The sequence below is a fragment of the Humulus lupulus genome, chromosome 9 (genome assembly GCF_963169125.1).
Source record: "Humulus lupulus chromosome 9, drHumLupu1.1, whole genome shotgun sequence".
NCBI lineage: Eukaryota > Viridiplantae > Streptophyta > Magnoliopsida > Rosales > Cannabaceae > Humulus > Humulus lupulus.
In genome coordinates this window covers 44815695-44828373 of record NC_084801.1, presented here as the reverse complement: position 1 = coordinate 44828373, position 12679 = coordinate 44815695, and positions in this window count along the sequence as shown.

Below are 12679 nucleotides of genomic sequence, written 5' to 3'. Positions count from 1 at the left end.
TTAGCTCCTTAGGAAGCTCCTTATCTTATAAAAATACAGAGTAACAGTATATTTTTAGAATTAAATAAATAACACATAAACTAATATTTCTTTCTATCTGTTTCATTTTCCTGTTCTCTATATTCTTCCTTAGTCCTATTTGTTCGTTTCAATTCCCTTGTCTTAAATAACTTAAAAAGCTTGTCCCTTGGTCAACCATTTATCATAACTACTTCCTCCACCTCAAACCAAATTCTAATATAAAAATTCCAGACCTGCCTGTTACCCTCACCAAATATTTCTTTGTACACTTTAAAAGATAATTTTTCAATTTATTATCTTTCTTATGCTCAACATTCAATAAAAAAAAAAACCTTAATCAGTAGCCCATTTGAATTGATGTTTTGCTTGAGTGTTGCTCTAGCTACTCAAGATACATAATTGTACTCAATACTTTAAAGTTCCAATGTTGATAAAACAATTCCACCCTCCATTCCAATTTATTATCTTTCTTATGCTCAACATTCAATAAAAAAAAACCTTAATCAGTAGCCCATTTGAATTGATGTTTTGCTTGAGTGTTGCTCTAGCTACTCAAGATACCTAATTGTACTCAATACTTTAAAGTTCCAATGTTGATAAAACAATTCCACCCTCCATTCCAATTTATTATCTTTCTTATGCTCAACAGTCAATAAAAAAAACCTTAATCAGTAGCCCATTTGAATTGATGTTTTGCTTGAGTGTTGCTCTAGCTACTCAAGATACCTAATTGTACTCAATACTTTAAAGTTCCAATGTTGATAAAACAATTCCACCCTCCATTCTAATTTACTCTACCCATTCTTGAGACTATGATTTGGAATAGCATTGGCTCATCATTCTAACACCACTTTAACTGCGGTACTAAGCCAAACTTAGTGATGAAGGGATTACAAGTTCAACACAACAAAATTTCAAAATGGACTATTTTTCATGATGAATGAGAAGCAATAAAAGTTAGTCATATTTCGGAGAATTTATCAAAGTCTAGGCATAGTTTACAGCTAATCCCATTTAATTGATGACAAAATAAACTAGGGAAACAAAATAAAAGTATCGATAAACCCCTTGATTAAATGTTCTACCTTTACAAAATAAGGAACCCAGTAAGTCTCCTTGTTGTTTTCAAACAATTTCTCTTTCAACAATTCCACCCGAATAAACCTAGAAAGATGCACCAAAACTCAATTAGGCAGCAAATAATCTTTAAGTAGGGACAAAAAATATTTCTTACAAAAGCACCATTGAAAAAAAAAATACAAGGTTAACACTGTGAATCAAGTCCAGTAGATAAAGCTTTAAACTTCAATAACCCAAATTTACTTATATATAAAACTTGCTTGAAGCCTGAATAACCTGTATACTTGTGTATAAAACTAGCTTGAAGCCTAAATGACCTAAATATACACCAGAATGTATTCATCAAAATGATGAATATCCATGTCATTAATCATCAAACTTTGACAAACTAATTGGAGGCCCAGTCATGTTCCTAAATACTATCTCATCTTTTCTTTCTTCTATATTAAAAAGTATATCTGTCCCTATAAGCTAAATTTTGGAGAAAAAACAAACACTAAATGTATTTACCAGCTTGGAACAGCTCTATAAATTAGAGGAGTTTTAGATCTCCAAGGAACGAGTTCTTAAGAGCACATGATGTAGAGTCTGCTGCCCACAAGACATGATATCCCTTTCTTTCTTAATCAAATTAAAAGGGCCAGTGCCCACAAGGCCTTTTCATTGATATATTTACAACCCACAAAACAATTGAGGTCGAAAATAACAATATGGTCAACTTCTCTATTAAACAACATTGACTTAATGACCTTTCTTCTTCTTCTTCTTCTTCTTCTTCTTCTTCTTCTTCTGCAACTAACCCCAAAACAATAAAGGAATTCTTCCATTTTTAATCATTCATAGGATAAATAGCAAATATAGGATATTTAACTGAAGAAAAGGATCTTTTTAACTGGTATGACCTAAAATTCTCTTTTAAGATGACCTGAAATTCAACCAAGGCATGTTTTCTTTTAAAAGCATGTGTGTGAATGACCTTATCATGACCCTGAAATTACAACCACAAATAATGTGATTATCTTGTCTAACAATTGTTAAACCCAGACAAAAACAAGATTTTATTATAGAGAACAACATCAAATTCAAATTCATTGGAGATGGATAAAAGTTGGATCCATCTTAACAGGTTAGTAACCAAAATCATATAGTTTATTTTGGGTATAAGTTTAAGTGTCAGTGTTTGATTATTGACGTATGCTCTAAAATTGTAGAGCAACGATGGAATATGAGCAAAAAGCTAGGGAGTTTGTTAAGACAGCCATGACAAATCTTGGCTTTCCACCCAAGATTCTTTGTCCATGCAACAAATGTCACAATCTAAGACATTAACTTTCAGACGAAGTTGTCGAACACTTAGTTTTGTGGGGCATGGACCAATCTTACAAAACATGGTTTCATCATGGGGAAGATCTAGTCCAAAGCAGCACGACAAACACAAGTTTTGAATATGATTTATTTCGGGCAGCGGGAGTATTTTCAAGTAACGCCAATGATTTTGGTGACGATAACAATGATGCTGGTTTTTAGAGTCTATTAGCAGATGCTGAATCTTCATTGTATGAAGGTTGTTCAAAGTATACAAAAATTTCGTCTATCGTTGGGTTGTATAATCTAAAAACAAAGCATGGAATCTCAGATGTTGGCTTTAGTGAGATGTTGGAGATGATCAAAGAAATGTTGCCGAAAGATAATCTCCTACTGACATCAATGTATGCAGTTAAAAAGTTTCTAAAGATGTTTGATCTAAGCTATAAGCATATCCATGCTTGTGTCAACGATTGTTGTTTGTATACAAAAGAGAATGTTGATGCCCAAGTATGTCCCACTTGTCAATATCCAAGATGGAAGCAAAATGAACAGACAAAAGAGATTCTACAAGGGCAACCTGCAAAATTGTTAAGATATTTTCCTACTATACCAAGGTTTCAAAGGATGTTTAGAAAAGACGAGACGACTTTAAGCTTAAAATATCATTCAACCAATAAAAGAACAAACGGGAAAATGCGGCACCCAGTAGATTCAGAGGCTTGGGATGCAGTTTATGAGAGATGGCCAGATTTTCAACTTGAACCTAACAACCTTCGATTAGGACTTGCTGCTGATGGGATCAATCCTTACAAAAATATGAGTTCTACGTATAGTTGTTGGCCTATAATGCTCATTGTATATAATCTGCCACCTGCGTTGTGCATGAAGGATGAATTTACCTTTCTATCTATGTTGATTCTTGAACCTAAACAACCCGGGAATGACATAGATGTTTACTTAGAGCCCTTAATTGATGAGTTACTTGAATTATGGAATGGTGTTTATACATATGATATTTCTACAAAGAAGTTTTTTAATTTAAGGGCCATGTTGCTATGGACCATAAATGATTTTCCAGCTTATGGAAACTTAGCTGGATGTGTGACTAAAGGAAAGTATGGTTGTCCTGTTTGTGGCGAGCACTCAAATGTTGTTTGGTTGAAGCATAGCAAAAAGATGTCATTTTGCAATCATATTCGATTTCTACCACAAGAACACTGTTACAGAAAGAAGAAATATACAACAGCTAGGGCAAGGGAAAGAGCACCACAATGTCCAATTATATTGACAGGTGTTGAAGTAGCTGAGCAGTTAAGCAAAGTGACTAATGACTTTGGAAAGGGAAAAAAGAGGAGTCGTGGTATAGACACAGAATAAATCTGGAAGAAGCATTCTATTTCTTTTAGGCTGCCTTATTGGGAAATATTAGTTGTTCTTCATAACCTTGATGTTATGCATGTTGAAAAGAATGTTTGTGAAAGCATACTTAACACATTGCTCGATTGCAAAGGAAAATCTAAAGATCACTACAACTCAAGATTAGATTTGATAGAGATGGGCATTATGCCTCATCTCCATCCGTATGAAGAAAATGGTGTTACTCGTCTTCCTGCTGCAGCTTATACTCTATCAAAATCCGATAAGAAGTTGCTTTGTGAGAGGCTATTTGACTTGAAATTGCCTTATGGATATAGCTCTAACATTAGAAACTGTGTAGATGTGGAGAAACATAAGCTAACAGGACTTAAGTCTCATGATTGTCATGTGATTATGCAACAACTATTTCCTATTGCTATAAGGGGTTTAATGGAAGGAGGTTGTAGAGAGACAATTCTTCAGCTCTCTAAGTTTTTCCATGGATTGTGTCAACGTGTGGTTGATAAGGAGGAAATTCTGAAATTGGAACTAGAAGCCTTTGAAATTCTTTGTCAACTAGAAGAATATTTCCCTCCTTCTTTATTTGATCCAATGATTCACTTTGTTGTTCATTAATCACGAAAAGTTAGACTTTGTGGTCCGGTGCAATTTCGATGGATATACCATTTTGAGAGATATATGAAAGTATTGAAAGGATTTGTAGCAAACTATGCACGGCCAGAAGGATGTATTGCAAATCGCTATCTTGCTGTTGAATGTGTACGCTTTTGTGAAACATTTTTAAAGCAAAATGATAATCAAGATAGTACATTACTAGAAGAAAATCCACTATCAGCAGTAGAGTGCTTTGAGCTTGACCGATTGAACTTGGCAGTAGCGCATCGGTATGTGTTGTTTCACTCGGATATTGTAGAACCATTTCTCAATGTCCATATGGATGGGCTGAAAGAAAGACACTCAAATATGAATAACGATCAAACTTTGTTGTGGAATTGACATTCTGAAGGGTTCCCGTTATGGTTTTATGAAAAGGTTGTATTCTATTGCCAAGATAAAAGTTTACGTTTTGTTTTAGTGTACAAATTTCTTACAAGTATATTTTTATTTTCAGATTTCTAACATGAACAAAGTAGATGACATGTTAGCTCAATTGGATGAAGGTCCAAGTCGCGGTGTCACTTCCTACAAAGGGTACATGATTAATGGAATTCGATTCCATAAAAAAGGAGCTGAAAAAACAACTCAAAAAGCGGTGTATACTTGGAAGCACATGACAGTGGGCAATTGAATGATAAAGAATAGTATTTTGGTGTTATCAAGGATATAATTATGCTTGATTATCGTACTTTTAATGTAACGACCCAAATTCGCTAGTAAAGCTTAAGGGCCTTGATTAGTATGCCTGGAGGGCCTAATGGAGATTATGTGTGGTTTTAATGATTAAGATGTATAATTATGATTTAAAGCATGTTATATGATTACTTGAGTACTTGAGATGCATGACTATGCGTGTTAGTGTGCATATAGGCCCAGATTAGGTTAGAAGGGCATAATCGTAATTTTGGCCATTAAGGGCATAACTGCTTTGATATATGTGATAATTTTTGAGACCACATTATTATGTGGATATATCTGCGATCTGTGACTCGAGACGATCCTAGTGAGCTAAGTAGCGGAAAAGTCATAGCGGGGATTTATACCCGGCTCGGGGTGAGCTCACGGGTGTAAATGGGAATTTAGTGGATGAGCTGGAGATTATTGTAACATTGAGGAATGCTATTGGTGATTAATTAGGTATCGGGAATTAAGCGGGAAATAATAGAGACATTCGAGGAAGTAGCGGGAATTAGGTAAAATGACTAAAATGCCCTTAAGTGGACTAAAGGATTAGAGTTAATTGGGAGGGCATAAAGGTCATTGGACTCTTAAGGATGGGTATTACTGAGGTTTTAAGTTAGTGGAATTTATAGAATATCAAGGAAGTCTGAAAAAGAAGGGAAAAGGAAGAGGGAAAACAGAGAGAGTTTCTCTAAAATCGGTTTACACTTTCCTTCATCTGTTTCTTGAGAATTTCTGGAGTAAAGCTTAGAGGAGAGCTGGGATAACCAAACATCAAGGATCTTGACCTAAGTAAGGAATTGACAGAGGTTTAGCAGGGTTTCACCAACACTTGAGGTAAGGTTCTAGAGTTCATCCATTTCTGTTTCTGGTTTTTAAGTTGTGGTGCTTGAATTGAATTGAATGGAACTTTGGGGAATTCAGGCTTAGGGCTGAGGAGTAGCAAGCCAAGGGAGCCTAGGGATAGCTTGTGGGCGAAATTCTATCTAAGGTATGAATTCTAAGCTTTAGTTCTGATGTTCAGCTGGTTTATGTTGGGTTTTGGAGTTTGGAGGTGGCTATGGTGAACTTTGAGTTTGTGATTGCATGTGCTTGGATTTTAGATGTTTAGGGTGTTTGGGATGAGTGGAGTGTGATCATGAGGTTGTTTTTAAGTTTGGGTAAGAGTTGGAAGAGGTTTGGTTGAGAATGGCTCGAGAAAATCGCATAAGGGAAATTTTGGGTGTTGGGCTGTCTGTGACTAGCGCTACAGCGCTAGCCTTTGGGCGCTGTAGCGCTAGGCCATCTTGCTGAAGGGTTTTTGGGTTCTGTCTGTAGCGCTATAGCGCCCTCCCAAGAGCGCTGTAGCGCTACCCTGCCTTCTGAAGGGGATTTTAGGGTAATTTGCAAGGGTTTTTGACCTAAGGTTTGGGGTTTGGTTCCACCACCTTGTTTGGTGGAACTAGGACATCCCGGGGGCTTGGGATTGGCCCCGGGGCTAGGTTTTGAACTTGAGGGTTGATGTTGACTTTGGCCATGATTGTGTTTAGGTGAGCGCTAGGGCTCGAGTGGGATCGTGCTCAAGGTGTCGAGGGATTAAAGCTATTGAATTGAAAGGTAAGAACACTGCACCCGAATGTATGGTTGTGAATGGGACAAAGTGCTCCCGAAAGTTGTATTGTGTCATCGTTGGTATTATGCCAAGGGACACGTATACGCGGTCTAAGAGTACCGTTCATGAGTTTAGCGCACGGAGCGCGAATCGGCCATTGAGTGCCGGAAATAATAGGATAACAGAGGGAGCTGCCTGTGAGCGCTAGCCCTGGTTATCGTCTGTGCATTATGTATTTGAGCTGAGATGCTTAGTATATGAAATACTTGATTGATGATACACTTGAGTTGATGAGATGCTATATGTGTAATTGATTTATTGCTAGTTGTTCATGCTCTGTTGTTTCTGTGTTTTCTTGGTGGGCCTTGGCTCACGGGTGCTTCGTGGTGCAGGTAAGGGCAAGGGCAAGCTGGACCAGGCCTGAGGTGGAGAGCTCCGAGGTGAAATGTACATAGCCAGCCGTTCGATCACCACGGTCGAGAAGTGTGTCAGGACAGAGATTGCCTAACAGCTCGCTTTTGCCTTAGTATGGCCAGTTGATGTATCTAAACGTTGTAACTTTTGTAAATGGCTTTTAAACTGTCAATTTTGGGATCCCATGTACGTAAACAATGTTTAGTAATGAAAACGTACTTTTGAGACCAAAACACTTTTAACCCTAGTTCCTCTACTATTTCAGTAACACGCTTTTACTTTAATGACTTGATTAGCAAGTCTGGCACTTTATAAACACACAGTGTAACGGTCTTGGCTATCCAGGGCGTTACATTTAAGGTGCCATTGTTTTGGTGCGATTAGGCGAATATTCGAATGGGTGTTAAGAAGTCGGAGTTCTATACGCTTGTAAATTTTAATATAGGACAAGCTCAATCCATTAGGGATCCATTTGAATTAGCTTCGTAAGTGAAAAAATCTTTTTATGCAAGGGTGAATGAGTCAAGTAATTGGTATATAGCTTTAAAGGATTCAAATAGAGGGTGTTTTGGACTTGAATCCAATGAAGAAAATTGAGTTTCCTATTGTCTCTTATGTACTTTGAATGAAACAAACCTGCTTACACTTTTTGTATGTAATTTTGGTGTATTATTACTTGTTGACGCGGTTCTTCGCCAACAGGTAATTAAGAGAAGAAGAGAAAGGGATTAGTACTGAAAATAGAACCGTCACAGATATGAAATCTTAGAGAATGAACTAGGTGACTCCAGACACGTTTTTTAAGTGGTTCAAAGGTTAAAATCCTTCTACTCCACTAGTCCATGTTATTCATATATTCTGGGTATTTGGTTTACAAAGTATATGGCTCTTCAGAGACTATCTTTTCCAACCCCCTATCAACTCCCAGGGTCCCCATATTTATAGGAGAAGGCACCTGGAAGTTGGTAGGGAGGTCATCCCGTGACCTTACCATTTGTCATATCAACTCTGTGACAATTATGATTAATTCCTAAACCTGACACATGAGTGTGGTCTAATCAGTATGCAAGGAGATAATGGGCCGCACGGCCCAACCCAGCCGTGGGTGTCTGAATGCGCACGTTCTTGCTGCGTGTCCGAGAAGTCAGGGGGATATCGGACACGTGATGTCAGATATATGCACGTTTATCTTGCGTGTATTGACTTTACAAAGGGTCAGAGATCCATGGCCAGCTCGTACAACGAGCTGCCTCCTTGAACCGACCTTCATCCTTCAGGTCTTCTGATGCCTTCATCCGGTCTTGGGGGTCCTTGGCGAGCCTTTGAGGATCCCTCGAGCTAAGAAGGTATGATCTGGAAACAGGATCTCCGGCCTGGGGGAGTCCTCGGGCTAAACCATGATTAGTCTGAGACTCGACCTGCTAATAAGCCCGTGGGAAAACCAGGGCGTACACCTACCCCCCAAGCCCCCGCTCGTGGTATATGACGTCATATATAGGAGACCATAGTAGGGGCTTTTAGGCTTCCCCACAACCCTTCACATTCCATTCTTTGTGCAGGCGTCTGATACGTGGAACGTCGTGGGTGGTGACGGTACGCTTTACGAGAACCGCATTTAATGGCCTAGCCTATTGTCCAGCCGTCGTTTCATATTTCGAGTGGAAGTCCTCGGATCCCTCACTAGGGCCATCCAAGAGCCTTTTTCACGTGATCCTTCCCTCATATAAAAAGGGAGTGGCCACCCTATGCACGGGCCACCCCTTCATTCCAAAATTTCCCAAATCTCTCTCCTTCCTTCCTTCTCTGACTTTCAGAAGAACGAAACCCTCGACTCTACTGCCACCATTTTCCTTGTTCAAGAAGCTTAGGCGCACGAGTCTCTCCAAAGCTTTGGAAGCTACTGCACCGACGAGACTTCTACCAACGCAACACTCTCGTTTACCATCCAGCCATATACTGTAAGTTTTCTGACCCTGTTCATTTTGAAAACATGCCACTATAGTTTCGGTAAAAAAAATTTACTGTAGCCGCATGCAAGGGTTTTCTGGGTTGCGTGGGTAAGAGGGCGACGACCCGTTTTAGGCTAGGGCACACTTGTTGTAGGAAATCGCCTTAAAGTATGGGTTTCAAGATGTTTCTTCAGGAACAATTTCTGGTTAGGATCTTTAGGAACTTCGGGTGCAAAACCGGGTAGCTTAGGGGATACGCCTCAAAAGCGGTTTCGCAACGTTCTGCCTGTTGAAACTTCCCCCCCAAGGCAAATTTTTACTCTGAATCCCTTGACACACGAATTCCGAGTAATCTGGGATCTGTTGGGGGCATACGCGTGTGTTCATTGAACCGCGTGGTTCCACTCTCCAGGGGCTGGGCTTACCTCAGCTCGTGTAAATAATAATTGCTTCGCCCTTCTGCTTGGGTCGCCTTTTCTAAAGTGTTTTCTTTTGTTCGATAGGCGACCAGATGGCTCCAAAAAGGAATCTACCTCCGAAGAACGTGGGAAGCTTGGTCTCCCAGCAAGAGAAAGGAAAGGCAGTGATGTCAAGCTCGCTGATCCCCCACTTCGGGCCGGCCGTGGAGAAGCAGGTCGAGGTGGCCCCCGACGCATTCTTTGAGGCGGAGAGAATCGTCTCAAAGGTAACCGACCAGGCGAAGATCAACAAACTCTTCCTCACCCACAACATTCCACTGGGGAGAGCCTCCGTGATTGCCCGACCTGCTGCGGAAGGCGAGCGGAGCTGCACGCCATTTGACGAATCGTTCGCGGCGAACACTTCAAGGCAGGGGCCTTCCTTCCCCTGGATCAGTACTTCGCTGACTTCCTAAATTATGTGGGGTTGGCCCCATTTCAGCTCCCCCCCAACTCCTACCGTCTGCTGGCGGGCTTGAGGTATTAATTCAAGAAGCAGGAGTGGGAGGTCCCCACTCCTGCGGATATTCTATATTTCTTCTGCCTCAAAGCCAGCCCGGGCCAGCGGGGACGAGGTGACGGGTTCTACTACTTAACCCGTTTTCCTAATAAAGCGGCGGTCATCGAGCTTCCAAGCCATCCAAATGACTTCAAGGACCAGTTCTTCATGTCAACTGGGTTCCGGAATTGCGAGCACCATTATTTTAATCGCCCTCGTAAGTGATCCCTGACCTTAGCTCACCTTTTGAGTGTTTTTTTTTTTTAATTTTAGCTCCTCCCGTATTCCACCCTGACTCCAGCCAATCTTGCAGCCATCTACGCAAGGACCGAAAAGTCTGCGACCCTCAGGGGTCAGTATGACACATTGGCGGGCCTGCCCCCCAGCGAAAAGGACTACCGCGTGCTCGTGACGGACGAGACGATGGTGTTCTGCAAATTGATCTTCCCAAACCAGACTCTAAACCTGAAGAGGCCTCGGGGGCCGCCCCCAGCCCGCGACAACAGGCCTATCACCGTGGAGGAGGTCGCGGTAGAGGAAGACGAGGAGGACGAGGTGGCTGAAGTTCCTCTCGTGAGGAATAGAAAGAGGACCTTGGAGGTCGCTCAAGGGATGGACGAGGAGAGGATCCAAACCGGAGCAGCCGCGGGTCCTTCCGGCCAAGGTAACCCTTATTTGTTTAAGAATGTAGATAGGGCCATTGCAGACCCCCGACTGGTTAGATTCAATCCTAGGCAGATCATCCAGCGTCACGGGAGGGACCCGGACCTGAATACACTCCTGCTCTATTGTGTTGACCGGCTCGTTCTGGATCACCAAGAGAGCCGGCCTAGGGGAATCGTAGTAGTAGATAACACCCTAGCTTTTAGGTCGATCCTTTTTTAGGAGTATGGGACCAACTTACGCACATGGCCATCACTTCAGAGGGGTGCCTATGCCCCGGGGTTTAGACAGTATGTAGAAGAATCCAGCCCCGAGTCAGAACCGGACCTAGAACCTGCGCCAGTTCGTGAGATAATTGTCCCAGGCTCTTCCAGCTCGGGGGGTAAGGCTCCCTTAATATTCGTATACTTTTTGCTTTTAACTTCTGCATGATTGCTAACTTGTAATAACCATGTTTTTATTTTTGGCAGAAGAGATGTCTCAGCCCGGGGGTAATCTACGAGGTGTAGTCTTCGGCGGGAATCCCCCAGCAGGGCCAAGGTTGAAAAGGCTCCGAGAGTCTAAGAGCGTGGCCGGGGCCTCCACCAAATCCCCGGCTAAGGAGAAGGAAAAGACCCCGCCATCCCAGGTCGGGGGGGCAATCCTTCCTGCTGCCAGAGCAGGACACATGCCCCCGCCGCCCCAGCGATCTCCGTTAGCCACCCAGGACGTGGTACCAGAGGTCGGGATTCCGAGCGTGGCAGCCCCGGACGTACGCATCCCGGTCGACCCCCAGGATCTGAAAAAGATCCCAGAAGCATTCCGGGGGACGGTGTATGAGTCGGCGAGCTATGCCGTCGGCCGCTTCTACAAGCTCAAAGAGAGGGATCTCCGGGCTATTGAAACAACGAGCCCGGTCCGAGTCATAGAGTCTTCGATGGACATGACCCTAACGGTAATCTGCCCCACTTCTATTAAAGCTTTAACACTTACACAATGCCTTGTTTTTCCACTTAGCCAACTTATCCTTCCTTTCTTGCAGGGCATTGCTGCCGTACATCAAGGTATCGCCAGGACCAAGGCTCAGCTCGAGGAGATGGAGGCTGAGCGCCAGGCCACCCTTCAGGAAGCTCAGGCGGCGAAAGATACACTGGCGGCTTCGAAGGCCGAGCTAGAGAGGAGCCGCTCAAGGAACCGAGAACTTGAAACCTCCCTTGCCACTTCGCGAACAGATCTCGAGGCAGCGAAGACCGAGGCCCAGGCCGCCTTGGAAGCCGAGCGGGCCATCTCGGAGCAGTCCATGCAGGACTTGTTCTATTATTGCTGGGCCCATAACCCGGATGCTGACTTCTCTTTTATGCCAGCGGACCTCTGGGATACTTTGCTGCCGAAGCTCCAAGCTCGCCTAAACAAAGAGGTACCGCCCTCGGAGACTGGGGAAGCCTCTGGCGCGGCGGAGCAGGGCGAGACCGCGACCTCCAAAGGACCAGCTGGTGGGGCTTAGGGCTCTTATGCATTTTTAATTATTTTATTTTGTCTTTGTAACCTTTTCATGAGGTGTTTTCACCTCGAGACGATTTGCTTAATATTAACTTATATGTATTTTTTTATATAAGCTTAGTTCATGCTAACCGTTATTTATATCCCGAGCTCTTTAAGAAAGAGCAACGACCAATAAACTTAAGTTAACTTCCAAGTTTTATGACCCGGTTAAACCAGGGACTTATTTTGAAAACTTAGTTCGTGTTAACTTTTATCCATATCCCGAGCTCTTTAAGAAGAACCACGATCAATAAATTTAAGTTAACTTCTAAGTTTTATGACCCGGTTAAAACCAGGAACTTATTTTGAAAACTTAGTTCGTGTTAACTTTTATCCATATCCCGAGCTCTTTAAGAAGAACCACGATCAATAAATTTAAGTTAACTTCTAAGTTTTATGACCCGGTTAAAACCAGGAACTTATTTTGAAAACTTAGTTCGTGTTAACTTTTATCCATATC